Source organism: Polypterus senegalus, chromosome 11 (assembly GCF_016835505.1).
Source record: "Polypterus senegalus isolate Bchr_013 chromosome 11, ASM1683550v1, whole genome shotgun sequence".
Taxonomy (NCBI): Eukaryota; Metazoa; Chordata; class Cladistia; order Polypteriformes; family Polypteridae; genus Polypterus; species Polypterus senegalus.
Genome location: NC_053164.1, coordinates 102,947,853 through 102,968,782, shown reverse-complemented (window position 1 = coordinate 102,968,782; position 20,930 = coordinate 102,947,853). Strand labels below are relative to the sequence as shown.

The 20,930-nt window shown below is 38.7% G+C and overlaps 1 long non-coding RNA gene across 9 annotated transcripts in view; it reads right to left on the bottom strand.

Annotated features, from left to right (window-relative positions):
* Positions 1 to 20,930, bottom strand: part of LOC120539387 — a 201,537-nt gene that overhangs the window by 39,033 nt on the left and 141,574 nt on the right. For 8 of the 9 annotated variants that reach the window (XR_005635603.1, XR_005635599.1, XR_005635601.1 and 5 more), the window contains one exon: positions 10,391 to 10,483. This is a non-coding gene — a long non-coding RNA (uncharacterized LOC120539387). Of the gene's footprint in view, positions 1 to 9,661; positions 9,708 to 10,390; positions 10,484 to 20,930 lie in introns of all 9 variants that reach the window. The other variant, XR_005635600.1, reaches the window with a different exon arrangement.

Here is a 20,930-nt window from a genome sequence, read left to right as displayed (position 1 = left end):
TATGAGTGCACATGGAAAGACTAAAATTGCTGCATTTACTGTAACTTTGGTAGGGCAAATTAGGTAAAGTAGGATACACTGGGATAAGCTTTTAAGTATGGAGACAGTCAAGGAGCAGTGGAACAGGTTTAAAAATGTTTTACATGTAATGCAGGACAGGTACATACCTAAATTTGGAATTAATAGGAAATTTAAAAAAAACTCCACGGTAGGTTAATCAAGAGTTAAAAAAGAAGCTGCAAAGGAAAAAGTAGCTTTGTAAGGCATATAAGACTAATGACTCCAAAGATACTCGTAGGGCGTATGAGAACATGAGGGCAACCATTAAGAAGGATATTAGGGAGGCAGTTGGAGGGGAATATAGCAGATAAGATGAAAGACGACCCTAAGAGAATCTTTCATTATTTTAGTAGTAAAAGAACAGTCAAGGAGGAGGTGAAGTGCATCGAGAATAGTAAAGAGGAATTAAAAAATACAGACAGTGAAATAGCAGACACTCTAAACTTGCATTTTTCTGAGGTGTTTACAAGTGAGCAAGTGGATAACCTCTCAGAGGTAAACGCAACTACTAAGGAGGTACTGAGGGATTTGGAAATTGCAGAGTTGGAAGAGCTGCTCAGATTAAATGAACTGAAATCAAATAAATCACCAGGACCAGATAATATTTACACTTGAGTTCTTAAAGAGGCTAGTGAGTACATCTATAAACCCTTGACACATACAGGTATATTTAGGAAGTCACTACACACTGGGGAGATTCCGAAGGACTGGGAAATGAAATATTATCCTGTTACCAGACAGATCCAGGCAACTATAGGTCAGTAAGATTAACGTTCATCACAGGAAAATTAATGGAAAGAATTATTAAGGATAAGATTGAGCAGCACATGGCAAGTACAGGAGTTTTTCTGAATATTCAGTATGGCTTCAGAAGAGGGTGGTCATGTTTTACTAACATACTGGAATTCTATGAGGAAGCAACAAAAGGATATGATCAAAGTGGAGCTTATGATATTATTTATCTTGACTTTCAGAAAATATTTGATACTGTGCCACATGAGAGGCTGGGCATCAAACTAAAAGAAGTGGGAGTTCAGGGTAATGTTTTTAGATGGAGGCAGAATTGGCTCAGATACAGGAAGCAGATTGTGATGGTGTGAGGAACATCTTCAGAATTGGCAAGCTAGTTAAGTTTGCAGATGATACCAAGCTAGGTGGATTGGTAGATAATTTGGAAACGGTTACATCATTATAGAAGTACTTGAACAGTATACAGGCTTGGACAGATTTGTGGCAGATGAAATGTAATGTCAGTAAATGTAAAGTATTACACATAGGATGTAAAAATGTTAGGTGTGAATACACAATGGGAGTCTGAAAATCGAGAGTACACCTTAAGAGAAGGATTTAGGGGTCATAATGAACTCTACACTATCAACTTCCTGGCAGTGTTCAGAAGCCATTAAGAAGGCAAACAGAATGTTAGGTTATATAGTACAATGTGTAGAATACAAGTCCGAGGAGGTTATGCTCAAGCTTTATAATGCACTGGTGAGGCCTCATCTGGAGTACTGTGTGCTATTTTGGTCTTTAGCCTACAAAAAGGACATAGCAGCGCTAGAAAAGGTCCAGAGAAGAAAGATTTGGCTCATTTCAGGGCTACAGGGGATGAATTATGAAGAAAGATGAAAAGAGCTGAGCCTATACAGTTTAAGCAAAAGAAGATTAAGAGGTGACATGACTGAAGTGTTTGAAATTATGAAGGCAATCAGTACAGTGGTTCGAGACTGTTATTTTAAAATGAGTTCATTAAGAACAGAAGGACACAGTTGCAAATTTGATAAGGGCAAATTTCACACAAACATTATGAGTTTTTTTTTTACACAGAGAACCTTGGACACTTGGAATAAGCTAGTGTGGTAGACAGTAAGACTTTAGGGACTTTCAACACTAGACTTGATGTTTTTTAAGAAGAATTAAGTGAATAGGACTGGTGAGCTTTGATGGGTTGAATGGCCTGTTCTCATCTAGAGTGTTCTAATGTTCTATTTTGATATTATTAGCATACACACATCATTTTAATTCAACATTCCTAAATATACACTGATAAAATATATTAAACATTTCAATCATTTATAGTGTACTATGTTGCACTGGTAACATTTTTCAACACATGTAGTAGACAATGCTCATTTCCAGCATACACTTACCTATAAGACTGCTGAAACCTCATCATACTGTATATCCTATTGAACATCTCTGAGATGCAGATGTGCTACACATATGATGCTCTAGATGGAGCCCTTGCCTGCATATTAGGCACTGTGAATAAGTCTGTAATAATGATGACTAATGAACTTCTTGGAGCAGCCCTGTTGTTCTTCCTTTTATTAAGCATTCTGGATACAATGCTGGCTAAGTCACAAGATTCCCTAAGGATATTTCCTGCTTTATTGTTCAAATATGTGTAGTTCCACTAAAAACCACTCTTCCAGACCAGCATCTGCTGCAACACTTAAGAGTGTTGACTTTGTACCTCAGGCTCGGTTGTGAATATATCAACAGTGTCGTTGAAGCCAAATCTATGAATCTAGGACTGCCTGCAATGCTGAAAATAAGACTAGATTTGGCTTGTGAAGATTCCCTGGAGCCTGCATAGTGCTAAAGAAACACATCGATTTTGTTTTTCTTTTTTCACGGCAAAGTACATTAACTATTTATCTGTTTTCTAAACTATTTTCAGTTTATTGTGAATATACAAAAAGGAAATGCAGGTATTTTTGTAAATACAACATGTCATGCTGTGAACTAAAATAACATATTCCATTCATAAAAATCTTTTATCTTTTTTTGATACAGAATTTTACCAATGAATTAAAAATAAGGATGCCTGTTAATTTCATAAAATCTCAGGGCTCCACTCCCAAAAGCAGATAAGTGGACAGCACACAACCACCTTTTCCAAAAGCTAGGGAATTGCTTATTGGTGTAGGTTTTTTTTCAATGAGAAACACCACATACAGTTAACAAGGACATAAATTGAATTAAATTTGGCAGATATGTCTGGATTTAGGAAGTAATGACTCCGTTTATTAGTTTGCAATAGTACGATCTTGATAAGGGAGTCATTAAATGTTTATTTATATTTCATGATGCCAGAGACAGGCAGAGAGTTTTTGTGACACATGGAAAGCACTAAATATGAAATCATATAACGATCGATCACCTGGCAACAATTACAGAGGTCTTGACTTTTTTATAGCCTGTTTTATTGGTTTCATTTTTTTCCAACTTGGATTTTTTTCTGTCTAAAAATAAACTTGAACTAGAGTTTGCATTTAACTTTATGCTATCCTTGCCTACAATATGAATTACTACCTAAGCTTTAGGACACACTGTTTAAATTTATTAACCCCAAGCTAAACCCTCAGCTGCACAAAAGAGGACTGTTTTGGATAAAACTGTACTGAAGCTAATGTTAGGTTCTGTGATCTATCAACAAAATAAAATCACTTTCATGATCTCTTCTGGTGAAGGTTCCTGGGATAACAGGTTGTACTGGTCTAACTAGACTTCTCTTTTCACAGAAACAGCCTTTAGCCACCCCTGAGGAATTCCATGGTTCCCCAGACCATAAGAAATATGTTGTTTATCTTTTGTAGCTTGCATTTTCCTCTATTCAGCAGCTATATCACATGCACTTCAGAAGAGGTCATCCACCTGAAGCTAAGCATGTTTGGACCTGGCCAGTACCTGGATAAGAGCTCATCTAGGAAAAGCTTGGGTTGTTGCTGGAACAGGTGCTGGTGAGGCTAGCAGGGGGTACTTACCCTGTGGTCTGAATGTTTATCTAAATGCCCCAGTGCAGTGACAGGGATACTGTGCTGTAAAAATGACGCTGTTGTTCACGATGAGATGTAAAACTGAGGTCTTGACTCTATGTGGTTATAAAAGATCCCTGGGCATCCTTCGTAAAGAGTAGGGTGTATCCCGATGTCCAGTTTAAATTGCCCACCATGGCCTAGTTATTCTAACCCCCTAATCATCCCCTGTTTGTAATTGACTATCTCTCTCACCACTTTACCACCTAACAGCTAATGTGTGGTGAGTGTGCTAGCACAAAATGGCTGCCATCGCAACGTCCACTTGGATGCTACACATTAGTGGTGGTCGAAATGGCTGCAAACTCACTGAAATGCTTTAAGTTGTGGGAAAAAACGCTATGTTTATAATGTAAAGAATTATTGTTAGCAGTAGTAGTACATCTTTAGGCAAACTGCAGAAGGAAAACATCCTAAATTGTATAATATCATTTTTATTCCACTAAACAAATAATTTCAAATATGTTTTTAGATATTTAATATAAGATAGAGTGATGTTTGCCTAAAGGCAGAGTTTCTCAACCTTTAAGTATTTGCGACCCAAGTTTTCATAACAGTTTTAATCACGCCCCCCTAACATTTTTTTGAAATTTAAATGCATATTTTATTATACCTACTTAACTTTTATCAACATTTATCTAACTCTATATTTATTGTTCTAGTATCAGAATGTAGTTTACTTCGCGCCGTAGGGGGGCCCACCCCACAGGTTGAGAACCACTGCCTTAAGGTAGTTCTACTCACAAATCGTGACAACACAGAGTGGCAAAAGATTATATGTTTAGCACATGCAAGTAAGAATTTAACTGTACTCTGCACGTGAGACAGTAATAGCCCTATAAACATTGTCATACACGCGCACTTAGGAAGCAGTCCACAAGCCCTGAGGTGAGTGAAACATTGTGAGATGAAGGGTTGGTTCATGGTACTAATGCCTCTCTCTCTTTTTCATCAGATCAAAAGAAGAAAAGTAATCCAGTACACTTACCTCACACACTTCTGGGTTCACAAGGTGGCTGCCAAACGTCACTTCCTCATCCGGCTCCCACTGATGATGTCACTTCCTGTTTCCCACTGATGATGTCTCCAGCTTGATGACGTCACATTTGGTCTCCTAAAGATGACATCACTTCGGCGATATCATCACTTCTTATCTCATCTTGTTGACATCACATCCATCTTCCAGTTACAACGTCATCTCCTGCCACATCATTTCCCGCCAGCCATTTTGTTCCATTATAAAACACCATGTCTGTATTTTCTTTTGTGAATTGCTGTTTTGAGCACATTGATTGATCTTTTTTCAATTATTTCCTTACTTTGTCCATTATAAATGAATGGTCCCCAACTCTTTGCCGTTATGGAAGTCATTTTATTCTACGACAATTGGTGAAGACAGTTGGATTTTTGCTAAAGAATGACAGAACAGCAGGACCTAAATACTGTCTTGACCACCATAATGGTGGAGCTGCGCATTCTTAAGGTCCAGATGGGAGAAACTTGGACTCAGAGTCGGAAGCCCAGGCTGCGGCAGCTATCAGAACGGAGACTGCTTGGTCTCTTCCTCCTCAGTTACCTTTCCTGACTGAGGGGAATGATGTAGAAATGTATTTTTTGATTTCTGAATGCACCGTGAAACTAAATGCATGGCCGAGGTCAGAATGGGCATACCTACTGGCAACCTATCTGAAGGGAGAGGCACAAAAGGAATATTATGACTTAACCGAGGAGCACGCCGCAGATTACAATACCCTCAGGGCAGAGGTATATAAACGCTATTGTATATCTCCGGCACAGCAGGCAAAGGACTGGTGGGAGTGGCGGTTCGACCCAGAGAGGTTGATTCGCACCCAAGCCTTTGAAGTTTGGGACAAGATTGGGTGCAGGCTACGGCCAGATATCAAATCTGCCCAAAAGGTGGCTGAAATATTGGCATGCGAGACATTCGTGAACAACCTCCCCGAAAATCTTGCCCAGCAGGTCCAGAAGTAGTTATGATGTCATCAGTGGGAGCCGGATGAGGAAGTGACATTTGGTGGCCATCTTGTGAACCCGGAAGTGTGTGAGGTAAGGATACTGGATTACTTTTCTTTTGGTCTGATGAACAAGAGAGAGAGGCATTAGTACTATAAATCAACCCTTTATCTCACGACGTTTCATTCACCGCAGAGCTTGTTGACTACCTCCTAAGCACACGTGTGTGACAACATATAAAAGGAGACGCCATCTTCAAAACATATCCAAATCACTTCATTTTGCTTCTTCCAGAATGAGTCAATTAAGGTGGTTTGAGTATCCGGTGATGTTTACACCAAGAGGTGTAGTAGACATGACTCACAATGAACAGTATCAGGACTTACTGGAGGGTTTATACCAGGGGTCCAAAAGTCCGGTCCTGGAGGGCCCCAGTGGCTGCAGCTTTTCATTGTAACTCTTTTCTTAATTAGTGCACCGTTTTTGCTGCAAATTAACTTATTTTGAATTAATTTTAATTGACTTGTTTTTAAGATTTCTTCCCCTATATTACTTAATTTCTTTCCTTAAATGTCACCCAAACAGAAATGAAACGTGAAGTGAGTGAGCCAAAAGAAGACCATCTAAGTCAGGGCCTCAAACTCCAGCCAATTTCACTCCAACCTGTTGCTTCATTAGGTGCCGAGTCTTGTTGTTAATTAAACCCGTTCTTTAATTCAATGGCTTCTTGCTGCTCACATTGTGCAATAGCAAACATTTCTGAGATTGTTGATTTTCTGTTTTCTAAGAGCACTGTTAAAATGTTTTGGGGACCTGAGCAGATCAGCATTCCTGAGACCTTCACCTTTCTTTATTTTCAGACAGGAGTACCCGGCTTGCCTGGGAATCTGTAACTGGTGACTTTCCGAAATGAAAGAAACAGAATATAGAAATAGAACAAAGGCGAGTGGTATTAAACACTAAGGAGTGTCTTTGTTGAACCGTGCTGCTATCTAACGGATATTGGTGATGGTAACTACAAAGAGAAGTGACATACAACAGCTGTTGCATGTGTGGAAAATGGTGGGGGAAGGATGCTGTCTGTTTAAGGCGAGTCTCTGTTCAAACGTGTTGCCATATAATGGACATTGGTGAATGAAATACAGCACTATTAGTGTGTTTGGGATTGTGACTCGCAGAAGCGCAGGTGTGTCAGCCGGTCATGCTTACTGGGTCATTCATGTTTTACATCGATACGGCAGACGCACAGACCAAAGCTGCCGCTAGATGGCAACGCGGTGAAATTCTGTTGCAACATACAGCCACCTTAAGTACGGGGACATGTGCCGAAAGTTGTGTCAGTGAAAAGGTGCCCTGCAGTTTACCACAAACATTTTTCTGAACCAAACATATCCCATGACCTTCTCCAAGTCACAAAGGAGCCCCTTGCCCAGTGATTGGACACCCGGTGCAGATTTGTATGGCGGACAAACAAACATACACACACACATCGACTCTGCTTTATTGGGTTTGCCTGATAATTCCACAGCAAAACTTGTAGATAATGTGACCTGTTCTGTCCAACTTATTGTGTTGTCACCATGCCCTTCAACAGGACAAGTGGATGGAGAGTGATGGTAGTAATAGTAGTAGAAGTATTGTCATCTATACAAACTGCAGTGAAATTCTTACTTGCATGTCTGACCAGTATGTAACATATTGCCACCCTTTAGTGCCATAATAAATAAAGCATAGCTTTTAAATGTTTAAAATAAAGTGGCAGACCACACTCTAGGGCTAGAAGAAACCCACAAAATATACAGCAGAAAAACTAATAATGAACATCAACAGTAGGCAGCAGTAAAGTTGTTAGCTATATGCTTTTACTTACTGGCATACATTCCTGTTCTACAAAGTTAAAGATATGCAGTCCTTTACTGGACTAAAGATATATTCACAGTGAATGTACAATGTTCACTTTAAGGCATCATCTAAAAGTTTTTCTTTGCAACAGAACATTAAGAAGAAGTTTTCTCAGAGGGAGGAGAATGTCCTTAAATAGACATAGCACATGTGGAGCCAGTCAGAAAGAAATCCAAGCCAAAGAGAGCCAGGGAGCACTCCGTCCATCAAAGAGTCAACCAAACAGTCTGCCAAATCTTAACAGGAGCTCTCAAGGCAGATATAATAATAAAGAACAAAATTTATTAACCTGCTCATTGTGCATACTCAATCTAGGCTAAAGCAAAAAGTAAAATATAGGTTATACATTTTTGAAAAATCCTCAGTACCAGAATACTGCACCCCACCCCTTGATGCAAACTCAACTGAATGTCACACTGCAAAGCAGAATACAGAACTGAGACAATTATTAACTAGCTCAAAGGAAAAAAATCACTTCTCACATTAGTAATTGCATCCAAGCAACAACTGTTGTAGGCTATAAACAAAGGTTTTCCAGTACTCTCTCCAAGACAATAGCTGCTGCTCTCTGCATAAATGTGCCTGACAGAGCTAAACAACTGTTCATTTGTCTTGCTGGCTGTTGGGGTAGACAGATATTTCTTCACAGCAGTTTCAGCAAGTGGAAGCCTTTTTTAATGTCCCATTACAAAGTGGCACATGTTGCTCTTTGAAATATACTATCAGCTGTTCTCTGTACTCAGATATATGTTTATTATCGGTCACAGCTCCAACACAAGCTAATCATTTTAAAGAACTGTTCGTATTATGATGAGCAGTACAAAGACTGAATGACTTGTGAACTGTTATCACTGACATGTCAGCTGACAGGCTGTGTGAGCTTCCAAAAGATTTCATTTGAATTCCTTAGAAAGATGTATAACTCAGACACTGTAGCAGCTTTTGATCAGATGGTGGGCACCCGTGAGTCATACTTGGAATAACCACTAGAGAAGACTAACATCCAAACAAAAGGGGGTTTACTGTATTAATAAATAAAGAATATCAGGGATGATATAAAAGAGTGGAGCCACATGGGATAAATTAAGGAATAAGCTCCTTGGTCCTCATTCTAAATAAAAAAAGTCTTCCTATCTGGTACCTTAATCTCTCATGGTTCACACACTTCTTTCTCTCCTTTCTCGGTCTTTCTCCAGCACTTGCCTCCTCTGCCTCCTTTTTACTCTACCAGATGTGTCTTTGCACTCACCTCCCAACTCCTGATTGCTCTGGGAGAAACTCTTTTGCAGCTAGATTCTGGAGTACCTTTAGTTCCATGCCTGCATTCATGACAGACTCAAAAAAAGATCTGAAGCCTCTTCACTCTTTTGGGGTTCCTCCCGCAGCCCCTGCTTTCCCCCTTGGAGCAAACTACAACTCCCAGGCCATCCTGTGTGTACTGAATCTTATCAACATTACTCTGCAGCCACCTGCTTACCCGGAGGGCCAGCAACTGCTTTATTCAAGTCTTCCAACCAGTTTTTTATTATGACATCCAGTCCTGTATGGACTCCAACCAATCTCTAGTTGGTAGTGTTTGGGATCATATCCTAGACTGGATATCCAGCTCACTGCAATGTGCACATCTCCCTGCTAAGCTCTAAAGCAATGTTTCTCAACTTTTTTAGTGTTGCTACCCACTTTTTCCCACATAAGTGTTTTTGCGACCCACCGTATTGAGTGCGATCATCAAAGCAGGGGTGGGGGCGGTGGTGAATGAGAATGGTCCTCAGAATGGAGATATTCAATGGGGCCCTCTTGATGAATCAAGCACAATTTTCAGAGCAGGGTCCTCTTTTAAGAAGAGATACTGGGACAACTTGGCTATTAGCTAAACAAGAAAGCTTGATGAACTAATTGGTTACCTCTTGTTTGTCAAACTTCTTATGTTCTTATGTTCCAAAGTGCAATCTAAAAGATACATAGGGAAAGAGGTTGAGTGTGGCAGTAGAGAACCTAAAAATTCCTTGCATCCACATTCAAGTCAGAAGATATTGTCCAACCAGAGGACCTGTGATCTCTCCATTGCCCCACCTCTTTACTTGCCTTTTTCAGTCTATTCAAGTTACAAATAATGGCAAATACCCAGCCATTAAGATGGCATCTTTGTTTTTCAGTGTTTATTATTTTTTATAAATCTTTAAATTTATCTTACTCCCTTGCCAGTTCGGAGCTTTGTGTATTGTCGGCAATTGTGTGCTAGACCCTTTCCTTACTATTCAGCGATTAGGGCCTTGAGGTGTGACCTGACTGGTGCTACATATCCACTTGATTGTCTCGGCTCTTTGCTGAGCCACTAGTTTTATTTACTTTTTCTTTGGCTCCTTTTTTTGCTTTTCTTTTTTGTTACATTTTTATTTTTGAACTGATTTTGATTTTACAAATTTAATGTTCTGATTTTGATTTTTGTAGAATTTTCTTTGTTTTGGAATTTTCTTTTTGATTTTTTTTTAATTTTAGTTTTGATTCTGTTGGATTAAGTACCTTATCCACAGCAAGTCCTAATTACGGTCCAGAAATCAGAATTCTTAATACAAAGCAAAAAGTAATCAGAAAAAAAACAAAACAAATAGCACAAACACAGCAGTACTCACAGGAACTCTAATGATTCCATCTTTCAGTCCTTGTAAATAGCCTTAGGGAGCGCTCAAAAGTGGTGTTCATGGTGATCCTGTCTCTTGATGTACCTTCCACAAAGAACATGGAAAATAAATAAATTTAAAGATAAAACTAGACATAGCGGAAAATACATAACATACATATACATTAATACAAAGCATTTATTGTGAGGAAAATCAGGCAGACTCATAATGAGGGAGAAGCAAAGGTCAGAACCAAAACGACTGCAAATAATCAGCAAACAAAGCACGAGGGCAAACCAAAAGAGAAGTCATAAACAGAAGGAAGTCGAAAACTGAAAAGAAACCTAGTGCTAGACCTATCTGACAAATAAACTAACTACACTAGAAAGATTTTAGGATTGAAGTTATCCACCGAGGGATGAAGCTATGTTGCAAAGCCAAAAAAAGCACGAAATGTCAACTTTAATCTCGAAATTTCCACTTTAATCACGTAGTTTATTTTGTCATTAAAGTAGAACATCATAAACTTTATCTTAAAATCATTATATTTACTAGTTTCTCAAATCCCATCATAACTAAAGTAGCACGTTAAATGCTTTGTTTTGTATTTGATCTTCAATGTGCTCTATGTGTGTGAATCACTACGTGCTTCCGTTCTTTCTCTTTCTCCGACAGGACACACAATCCATTACATTCATGATATTACAGCTCTCTGAATAATTAAAATACTGAGATGTATATGTGATATCATTTTCATGATGATTGGAATGAAAGCATGTTATTAAACATGGGATCACGATGCCACAGTGATTGTTCATGTCTCACACAAGATGCTTCTGCACCATGTGCGACCTTCGATGAAATAATTTATTGTAGCAGTACTGTCTCTTTCAAACGTACTAACCTCCAATTCCTGTCCTTACTTTTCTTTCCCCCAATACCCAATTTCCACACAATCAGCTCTGTAATAGACGTTAAGCCATCTGTAAGCTTAAAACGACGATTCTTCAGAACTTTTAAGGAACATTGAAATATCTTCATAGTACGTGTTTAATTATTCTATCCATTCATCCTTCCAGTGTCACGCCAGCCTCAGTAAATATACAGCACGAGGCAGGAATAATACGTGAACTTGCTAGCGCTGCGACACCATGTCTTCACATGTTTAATTATTAACAATATACAGTAGATTATTTAAATGAAGTTAAAGTTTTATCTGTATAATATAATTAACATTTTGCTGCATTTCATCTTAAAAATGATATCGTCATCATATGTAAATACGTGTTTTGTAAAGTGGCGCATGTTGTGCAATGTTATAACTGTAGTGCAAGTTTACAGTGGGGTAATTGTACTTATAAGTACAAACAGTTCTACAAGGAGCAATTGGTTGAGTGCGTTTATAGTTCTTGGGATGAAACTGTTTCTGAACCGTTAGGTCCGTACAGGAAAGGCTTTGAAACATATGCACCGCTTATACATGAGGCCCCAGGTCTATTTGTGTTCATGAGAATTACTTCTGAACACTTTGAAATCACTTTAGTTTCTTTTGTCCAGCACCTCCTGACTCACAAGAACAACTCCTCTTGATATTCAACTCATCTTGACATCCAGTTTTTCAAGGCATCAAGCATGTTGGGTATTTTCCCAATTTTTGTCCCTTTAGACTAGAAAAACATTCATTTTTAGGCTGTTTTTGGATCATATTTTGTGCAGGAAATTACACCCTTATGAAAAAGAAGAAGCCAATAAGTGTCTTTAGAAAAAATGATCCAAAGGGCTTGAAGGTGTACATGCCACATTAACTGACTGCAGGGGTTCACCCCCTAATGAGATACAAGGGGTCAAATGTATTTCTTTCTCACTGGCATGTGGAGTGTCATTTTATGCTATTATGCAGCTGCAGATGACGAATATGAAAATATTTTTCAAATGTGATTTTTTCCTGGTAGCCCTAGGCCTCTCATAGACACTCCCAGATGGTTAAAAATGATACATTTCAAACACAAGCATGTTATGTATTGTTTTAGACTATTTCAACATCAGTGACTACAAATATGATGTTATTTTTGATTTTTGATCCTTCATTAGGGATCTAGCCCTCAGCAGACTTCTGTCAGTGGGTGAAAAATAACCAATTCCTGCTATAATCAAGAATATTTGGACTTTTTAATTTGAAACGTACATTTTAATATTTCAGATATTCTTGTTTTTTATGTACGTCTACCTCGTGAAGTAAATCATTACATTTCTTATGAGCTCTCTGAATTACGGCAGCCGACACTCATTCAGTATTTTTTCAGTTTGTTTTATCCCTGGTGCAAGTCTGTTTTTTGGTTTATTCTGTTTTGTTTTTGTTATGTCTTTAACACATTACTTTGTAATTGATTTTGTCTTTGTTTCTTGTTTAACGATTTGATCAATATTTTATTTATTGATAGTTTTATGTATGTATAATTATGAATGTTTTGTGCTTCTATTTTTATTACTTGTAGTTTGTGTATTGAGCCTTAAGGGGTGGGGCCCCCTGGCTCTGCAGCTGACGAACTGCCCCCACTGGTATTTAAGGAGATACAGCTGTTATCATGGCTGTTTTGGCATTGAGATTGTTTTCCTCTTCTGGGATTTATGCTTTTTTCTTGTTATTTTTCTTGTTGTTTTTAACCCCTGCATGTAAATTAAAGTTCCTTTTCTGTTTTCTGATTTCTCAGATTTGTTAACTTGTTAACTCTCCCCCATTTTTGGGCTTTTCCTTTGTGTTTTGTTCTAGCCTGCATGTGGTGAGGCCTGTTCAGTTGGTGTAGGCATTAGAAGGGAAGAATAGGTTTGGCTTTTGGTTTTTGAGGTCTGTATCCTTATTTGTGTTATCGAATCATAGAAACCTTTTTATAGAAACCTTTTTTTATAGAATTTTAAAAATCCTTTTTTTATAGGATTATAGAAACCCTTCTGTCATCTTGGCTCTATTACAGTTTTTTGTGTGTTACACTTTATAAGATATTTGCTGTTGATTTTCCTATAACTATTCTATTTTTCCTCTCACATCCCCAAAGACATTCAATTTAGACTAACTGATAACCCCAGATTTGCTCTGATGTATATGATGAACACTAGCTGTGTGGACCCGGTGGTGCTCAAACAGGCAACAACCTACTTCAACCTTTAATCAGATGCAGAATGTCTGAGATTGTTATGTTATGTTACTTTACCACCTCTTGATACGCACTGATTCTAGTACAAGGTGATCAGTGAAGCTAAGAAGAGAATATTCTTTAGCCAATTTGCTCCACATAGGTGTTGTGAGATGAACCCCTTTTTGTCTGCTTCAGTAAATTACTTAATTGCAGCAGAAAGTCTAATCCAAATAGTTTTGCTTGAAGTATTTTTTTCTGATTTAATGTTGTATTGTTACAATACAGATGTAAATGGAAACTGTAGACATTTACATGCCTTAAAAATGTCAACATTTGTATGTGGACTGACAGAAGCTGGTGCTGTTCCTGGACCCAAAATGCCAACACAGGAGTCCAAAGTAACAAGGAATTCTTTTTTATTAACAAAAGAAGGAATGATTAAAACATGGGAATGACAACGTATTACAAAAGGGGAAAAACAATAGATATCTCTGCCCTCTGGGTTCACCTAATAGTAATAACCCTTTCCTATTGTGTCACATGTGCTCTTCCTCCTTGTCTTCCAAAAATCTGTCTTTCCTTGTTCCCTCTTGCCAACTGAGACATTTTTACCACCAGCCTCTTAAATCTAAGCTCACCAGACCAAGGAAATCATGTCCTATATTTCTTCCAGGTATTTTACAGTAATCAATTCTGAGGTCCCAAATGGTGTTGGATAGGCAGAACTTCCCTTGAGACACCATGTGTTTCTGCAGGTTTTCCACACTACAGAAGACCAGATTGACTTTCCACTCAAGTACTTCTGTGAGGTTACATCAAATTGCCCTTTAGCAGGTAGGGGGAACCTCAAACACAACAATAAGAGTTCTCCTACTGAACACACGGCCTTCAGTGACCCCTTGCTGTGATGGAATCATCCCTGATGGCTGATAAGGGTATCACTGTCCAGATTAACTTCTTTACACCTACAGTTATGTGATTAGTTGAACCATTTACACAACTGCCTCTGAAAACCTATTTTGTTGTGCGTTTAGTGTTAACTAACATTGGTAAAAACCTGACCATCAAAGTGAATGTAGTGAAATTACTAAATGGTCCTATTCTCATTTTTTGTCAATCTCTTTGCTTTCAAAAAGTTTTCTTTAGGCATGCTGTGTATAGTTGTGCCATTTTTAGATAGTGCGTACTATGGAATGTTGACTTGTCACTTCAAAGAAACTATCATTTACTGCATGTATTACTACTATGTTTTGTTTCTTCAAACATAAAAATCAAAAATTGTTGATATAAGATACATTAAAGACAAAATTTGTAGTATTACTCTCACTCTAACATGAGAATTTTGATAAATTCAATATTAGTATTTCCATAAATAAAGATTAACATTTAAATGAACATTATATAATTATCTATGATGGTATGTATATGGGAGATACTTTAAACTTTTCAGCAGACAGATTTCAAGTAAGAGGCCTAAGCCTGAAAGACTCCTCATGCTGAACAGAAGTGCAGCGTATTCTGGAAAGGCTGAGAGCCACAGCAGGATTCAGAGTATTTTATGCATTTAGAAATTCAATCGGAACTTAGAATGTTTGCAACACAGAAAAGCTTTTTCATTCCTTTGAGAAAATAACCTTGAGATTTTGATAATGATTTAGTAACATTCTCTGAGTTTTGAGAAAATGTAAGTTCTCTGCTAATAGAAAAGGCATGTGTTTTTTTTTATCAAATTCTCATAGATAGATAGATAGATACTTTATTAATCCCAAGGGGAAATTCACATAATCCAGCAGCAGTATACTGATACAAAAAAAATATATATTAAATGAAATAGTAATAAAAATGAAAAAAAATAAAAATAAAAAAACAGACAATTCTGAGTAATGTTAGCATTTACTCCCCCGGGTGGAATTGAAGAGTCGCATAGTGTGGGGGAGGAACAATCTCCTCAGTCTGTCAGTGGAGCAAGACAGTGACAAAAGTCTGTCACCGAAGCTACTCCTCTGCCTGTCGATGACACTGTTAAGTGGATGCAGTGGATTCTCCATGATTAACAGGAGTTTGCTTAGTGCCCATCGCTCTGCCACAGATGTTAAACTGTCCAACTTTACTCCTACAATAGAGCCTGCCTTCTTAACAAGTTTGTCCAGGCGTGAGGCGTCTTTCATCTTTATGCTGCCTCCCCAGCACACCATCGCGTAGAAGAGGGCACTCGCGACAACCGTCTGGTAGAACATCTGCAGCATCTTATTGCAGATGTTGAAGGATGCCAACCTTCTCCGAAAGTATAGTCGGCTCTGACCTTTCTTACATAGAGCATCAGTATTGGCAGTCCAGTCCAATTTGTCATCCAGCTGCACTCCCAGATATTTATAGGTCTGCACCCTCTGCACACAGTCACCTCTGATGATCACAGGGTCCATGAGGGGCCTGGGCCTCCTAAAATCCACCACCAGCTCCTTGGTTTTGCATGTGTTAAGATGTAAGTGGTTTGAGTCGCACCATTTAACAAAGTCTTTGATTAGCTTCCTGTACTCCTCCTCCTGCCCACTCCTGATGCAGCCCACAATAGCAGTGTCATCAGTGAACTTTTGCACGTGACAGGACTCCGAGTCATATTGGAAGTCTGATGTATATAGATTGAACAGGACCGGAGAAAGTACAGTCCCCTGCGGTGCCCCTGTATTGCTGAACACAATGTCAGACCTGCAGTTCCCAAGACGCACATATTGAGGTCTGTCTGTAAGATAGTCCACGATCCATGCCACCAGGTGTGAGTCTACTCCCATCTCAGTCAGCTTGTCTCTAAGGAGCAATAAATATAGCCATTTTCAGAACAAATGGAATATTTTACTATGTGTATTTTATAGAAGTAGAGATCAGACTAATTTTTAATTTTATTTTGGCTCCCTAAACCAAAATAAGAAGATTTTTGCTTAACCACTAGAAAAGGGTAAACTCTATTGTGCTCATTGTCTGTATCATCTGTTGTCCCAAGTACACTTTATTGTGATATTAATGTCATTTCCAGTTAGGAATATTCTGTCTGAATGATCTACAGTTCTGCATGGACATTAAAGGATCAATTGAATGATTATTGCCAATCTGGTAATAACTGGGGAAATTGGGTGACTGTAGACTGCAACAGGCAGTATCCCAAAGTGATCACAGAAAGGGGCTGAAATATGTGTTTTCCCATGCTGGAACTCACAGGGAGATCTTAACTGACTTATACATCCCATTCACATCAATAATATCTACAGGTTCAGCTAATTTATTTACAACTAGCCAACCCGCGGCGTACCATACGCCGCATAATCAGGCCGGTTTTTAATAATTTTTAAGCACAGGGAGAAAATTTAACATTTGCAAAATCGGTAATGTAATAAATCAGCAAGAAAAGCAACATTGTAACAATGCGGAACGAACCAACACACAATCATCCGTGCGGCGTAGCGAGGTGGGAGGGGGGTGTGTACAAAGTGCAGGAGCATCTAAGAAGACGCATGTTTGTCGCAGATGCGAATTGCTGTATGTAGCGTGTACAACACTTTGCTATGCTGCACGCGGTCGTGCGTCGAAACCGAAAACTTCGTTTTTTAAAGACTGCTCACTTCATTGTGTTTTAACCTCAGTTGTAAAGGAATGTTTTAATGATCCCATGGGATACCCCTCCCAAACAGTTTTACACACTGCATATGGCAATTCACCTCCGCGAGAAACATGCTTCTATTAACAGTCAACATGTGGGAGGGGGGTGTGTACAAAGGGTAGGGACGAAAACAGTGGGAGCGTATGAGTCGCACTTAGTGGCAATTCCACGGTTTGCAGCCCGAATGGGGTTCAACGGCTTACCCACGCCTAGACACACGCTCAATCTCATGCATAATTATTTATTGAATGGTAAACACTTCTGGAAAGACACGGTTGTCTAAAACAGGTTAGTGTGAGAATACAACAGTAAGTGAATGAAAAGATGGAACTCTGGAGAGAGCAAAATACAACACAATAGTGAACCCGTGGCATAACAAACGCCACATAATTATTTATTGATGGTTGAACACTTCTGGAAAGACACAGGGACACCCCTCGCAAACTGTTCTACACGCCGCATACAGCAATTCACATCTGCGACAAACAAACTGTTTTACACACTGCATACAGCGAATCACATCCTCGACATGATTTTTCCTAGATGGTCCTGTCACGTCCACCCTCACACTCGAAGCATACACACTGCCTGGTCATGTGTCCGCTCGCAAGAGAAACTCACGGAGAGCCGCCCAGCAGCTGCCTGTGTGTGTGCCTCTATCTGTCTCTGGCGCGGCTTTCTCTTGCGCTGCCTCTATGTGAACCGGTCAGGCACAGAGAAGGTCAGCTGCTGACAGAGCGTCTTGACTGTTGCAGGGCCTGCATTGGTGAAGCAGGTGAGACGGTAATGAAACAGAGGCACAGGGCTTATTGGTTTTTAAAGACTGATTCCTTCATTGTGCTTTAACCTCAGTTTTAAAGGATTGTTTTAAGGATCCCATGGGATACCCCTCGCAAACCGTTTCACACGCTGCATATGGCGATTCACCTCCGCGAGAAACATGCCTCTATGAACAGTCAACGTAGCTCGGAGGTACATGACATTAACCTGACCTGCACTGCATGTGGCCTCTACGACAGGCGAACATAAATGACGCCATTTTTTCTGTGTCTTCGGGTCTGAGTTGGTGGGCGTGGCCCTGCGAGTTGTCGTCGTATCCAATGGTCTTGGAGTTGGTGGGCGTGGCTCCTTCCTGTGTGCGTCATAGGTGTCTCACTTGTTGGCGGCTTAGTGAATCCACTCCCCTTCCGGCGTGCTTTTCATGGTTGTCTTGCCTTAGTGAATTATATATATAGATACAGTAATTACAGCCATTCTGTGCATCTTTCACATCCTTGACCTCATAATATTCAGTTAGTGGCATCTCTAATTATTTTGCAAAAATTCATGCAGCACACTTTCTTGTAGCTTATCCAACGTTTAGTGGGAAATTTCATAATAACTTTGGTCAATACTCAGTTTGACTCTTTTCTACTGTATCTCTGTATTTTGTCTTTCACTTTAACTCGTTTTATTAAAAATATTGCTTTGGTTTTTCTGGATGAGTTTGTTTGCTGTGTGGTACTGGCCTTTATTGCTGGTTACTCTAGCTAGTTTTGTGTCCTCATTAGTGTAAGAGCCAATCTTAGAATGTTAAAGCTAATGTTAAACTCACATCTAATTTCAACAGAATACCAGTTTCTCATAATTACCTAGAATATGGCATAGTCTTTTACTCCCTGTAAGTTAACATGAAGTAGAACTTTCTTTGCTATATCTGTAAGACTGAGTGTTAATTAGGTTGGTTAGGAAATAGTTTTACTGCTAGTATGGACTGTTAGATAAGATTGCAGTTTGGAAAGAGGATATCAACATGCAGTTTCCTGACTGTTTTTATATGACTGTTCTTCACGTAGTATGACCAAACTTAGAGAGAAATGAAGCAGGATAAATAAACCTTAAACAGAACTTTTCTTAAGCAAAAAAAAAACTATTTTCTTTGTAATATCAATTTTTCTTTATTTTTGTGCAAAATGTTTTGCTTTGAATTTTTATGAAAATTTTTTAAAAGAAAACATTTGGCTTATGGAATTATTTGAGAATGTGTCACACTAATTCCAGAATTGTCCTATGAAGCAAATTGAAAGCCGCAGAACTTTGGTAATTTTGAACAAATGCAGCTGCAATTAGTTTGTGAGTAATAACTTGTTTTGCCCTAGTAGCATTGTCAGTGCCTCTAGCTGTGCCTTAACTGTGTGCCTCCCATTATAGATACTCTTTAATTAATATCACAATTGGCTATCATAGTCTCTAATCTGTGGTGCAAATGGTTATGCTCCTGGATAGGTGCTACTAAGAGAAAAGGTGCTACCTTGGGGACAAACGATATGGTAAGGCTTGATGGGAGAAAGTGAGAACAACAAGAACCCATAATGGTAAGTGAAGAATGCCTCTACATGCCAGCCTGGACATGCAGGAGTTTCCAGGCAGTGGCATAGAGAGTCACTGTGAGTGAAACCTTGGAACTAAAGTGAAACATTCCTAAACTTGGAAGTGATTCTGAGGATTGGAATAGAAATCAACTCAGGGTGGCCACTGAATTAATAAGTTTTCAGTCAAAAAATGAGCATGGCAGAGAGGAAAGAAGACTAAAAAGCAGATACAAAAAAAGAGATAGATAGAGTGGAAAGAGTGATAGAGGTGGAATTCATCAGGGACAGCCATTTGTATCCTATCACTGCACCAAACAGACAGGCAGTAAAACCTCTGTCCACAAGGCCCGACTAAGGCAGGATGGGTTTTGGTGTTAATTCATATTCTGTATTTTTTAATCATAATCATCCCCATTTTTAATGGTACTCGGCTTAATAAAATAATTATTTTGATAGTTTAGGCTATAGTGTAACTTATTCCCCTGAAATTCTCTTTACATCATAGTATACTGTATGTAAGTAACTAATAGTCTAGTTTAAGTTAAAAGGCAAGTGCTGCTGTGTAAAGATCTTTATATTTAGCACGAAAGGGAGATTAGTACAACCCCAACAGAATCACAGTTATGCACATCTGCTTTTTATCTGCAAATTGACAAAGTGGTTGAATGATTCAATCAAAGATTGAAGCAGATGTTAAAGAAAGTAGTGGCTTCAGCTTGTTTGCTAACTATGAATTGCCTCAATTTGCCTTTTGAACAGTTATGTGGGAAACAGCCACATGGAATCCTATATATGGTCTAGGAAGATTTTGAAGAACAACCCAAATCTCTAAAGTAGAGGAGAACATGTGGGAAGCAATATGGTGCAGTGGTTATTGCAGCTGCCCCTCAACTCTGGGGATCTCCATTCAGATCTGTGGTTAATGCACTCTGGTCTGAAAGTCCCTGCTGACCTTAAAAGAGAACCTCAGAGTGGGATTGGGAGGCATTAGTATGAAAACTGACAAACCCAACATCAAGCAATAGTTGTGTTTTTACCAAAATCATAGACGTTAGCTATCCACTTACAAAATAATACATAAACACACACATGCACACACACATATATATAGTTTTATACATATTTATAGTGCATACACTACCAGTCAAAAGTATGGGCACACCCAGATATGTTTATGATTTGATAGAAATTGATACCCTTTTTTATCAAGATAACATTAAAATTGATTTAAAAATACAGCCAAGACATTGCTAGTGCTGCATGTGGCTATTAATATTATCATTTTTAATTTATTTATTTACATATGACTGCAAAGGCCCATTTTCAATAGCCATTCCTTATGTGACCTACTGTAGTAGTCATCTCCTTTAGCTTGATCTTAATTACTCATTTTAAATACTAATTAGTTATTAGAG